The sequence below is a fragment of the Myotis daubentonii genome, chromosome 10 (genome assembly GCF_963259705.1).
Source record: "Myotis daubentonii chromosome 10, mMyoDau2.1, whole genome shotgun sequence".
NCBI lineage: Eukaryota > Metazoa > Chordata > Mammalia > Chiroptera > Vespertilionidae > Myotis > Myotis daubentonii.
Window position 1 is genome coordinate 60,874,732 of NC_081849.1, and position 2,306 is coordinate 60,877,037.

At 47.9% G+C, this 2,306-nt stretch overlaps 1 pseudogene; it reads left to right on the top strand.

The window, feature by feature from the left end:
* Positions 1 to 344: 344 nt before the first annotated feature.
* Positions 345 to 1,987, top strand: LOC132211506 (ferritin light chain-like; annotated as a pseudogene).
* The last annotated feature ends 319 nt before the right edge of the window (positions 1,988 to 2,306 follow it).

A 2,306-nucleotide genomic window follows, 5' to 3' on the forward strand; every position in this document is an offset into this window, starting at 1 on the left:
TAGAATTGGATCTCCAACTTCATCAAAAATAGTGCATGTATTTAGTGTTGAAATTATTCTTTCATAATTTGAAGAGCAGTGTTTTAGCAGTTGTGTTCATAGAAGAGATAATAAAATTTCAGTGTTCCTTTCCCCTCCTCTCCTTATTCCTCTTCCACTTTTGCTGCAGAAGTGTTGAAGGCATACCACATCAATGTGAAATAAAAATTTTGCTCTCTGTTGTAAAGAAATAAAACCAGGCAGTGCCCTCGGCGGTCCCGGGTCTGTCTCTTGCTTGCTTCAACAGTGTTTGAATGAAACAGACCCAGGGACCCCTCTTCTCCCAGCCTCTGACCACCCTCCTGCATCTCATCCAGTCACCACCTTCAGAACCACCTCTGGGACTAGCCAACACACTGTTTTTTTTCTACCTTAACTCCTTATTGCTGAACAACCATGAACTCCCAAATTCGTCAGAATTATTCCACCAAGGTGGAGGCTACGGTCAACCGCCTGGCCAACCTGCATCTGTGGGTCCCCTACACCTACCTCTCTCTGGGCTACTATTTCGACCCGGGAAGATGTGGCTCTCGAGAGCGTGGGCCACTTCTTCCGCAAGTTGGCGGGGAAGAAGCACGAGGGCGCTGAGTGCCGGGAGCGGGTCCATCCTTACTGTTTCAAGGGACCTGGCATATATGGCATACTGTTCTTAATATGTTTGCTCACCTTCTTGGCGCTATGTGTTTTAACCAAGGTTACCTCTCCGAGAAAGGTTGTTTCCCCAGGTAAGGATTTTTCCCTGAAGTTAGGGAGGGGATAAAACTCCTTAACTAAGTGCCAGGCGGGTAGTTAATCACTTTAACTGCAAACAATCATGCTTAAGCTACATAATCTTTACTCCCTGGAATGGAGATAAGAAACGCCCTAACCTTTGGAATAGAGATTGATAGGATTGGAATCAACTGGTATAAATACAGATGTAACAAGACAACTAGACACAGAACTTAGAAGACAGAACAAAGAGAGACAGAACCTAGGTACAGAACCTACACAGAACGTTCTCTAGAGACAGAAGAACTTCGCTGGAGAGAACATGGCAAAAGATCCTGGACAGAAACTGGCCACAGAACCTAGAGACAGAACCTAGCGAGAGAACATGGCAAAAGATCCTGGACTGAAACTGACTACAGAAATTGGCAAGAGAACCTGACTAGAACCTGGTGACTGAACCTGGCTGGAGAACCTGGACAGAACCTGGCTGGAGAACCTAGCAAGGGAACATGGCTACAGAACCTGGCTGGAGAACCTGGAGAACCTAGCAAGAGAACATGGATACTGAACCTGGCTGAAGATCCTAAGCAGAACCTCTCTGGAGATCCAGACCAGAACTTGGCTGGAGATCCTGGCTGGAGATCCTGGCTAGGCTGCTGATCAACTGAATGCTATCTCCATGTCATTCCTTCTTCGCCGACTCCGTCCACACCTTTGGGGACCCCTGGACCTGCTGGGGTTGGACCCCAGCAGCTGAGCATCTCTTAAAGTTGCAAAACAAGCACGGTGGCCACATTCTCTTCCAGGATTTGCTGGAGCCTCCCCAGGACGAGTGGGCAAAACTCAGGACGCCTGGAAGCCGCCCTGTCCTGGGAGAGGAACCTGAACCAGGCCCTTTTGGAGCTGCAGGCCCTGGGTTCTACCTGCACAGACCCTCATCTCTGTGACTTCCTGGGGAACCACTTCCTGGATGAGGAGGTGAAACTGATCAAGAAGATGGGCGACCACCTGACTAACATCTGCAGGCTGGCCAGCCCCCAGGCTGGGCTGGGCAAGTATCTCTTCGAAAGGCTCACCCTCAAGCACGACTAGGAGCCTTTGGAGCCCAGAGGCCTTTCAGAGGCCTCTCTGCATTCCTTTGGTGTCTCTGGCTTTTACCTGAGCCTCATCCCGAAACTACTAGTCATTCTTTTAACCATCCTGAAGACCTCTCCCATGCATTGGACTAAATAAAACAATAAAGATTTTTGCAGAAAAAAAAAGAAAGAAAATTAACCCAGCTGGTGTTGCTCAGTGGTTGCACAGCAACCCATGAACCAAGAGGTTACAGTTTGATTCTGGTCAGGGCACATGCCCGGGTTGTGGGCTTGATCCCCAGTAAGGGTATGCAGGAGGTAGCTGGTCAATGTTTCTCTCTCATTGATGTTTCTATCTCTCTATCCCTCTTCCTTCCTCTCTCTCCAAAATCAATAAAAACGTATTTTTTTAAAAAAGAAATAAAGCCAAGCGTTGATTAATCCCACCAATCTAAACAGACCCCAGAAATTAGATTGTGG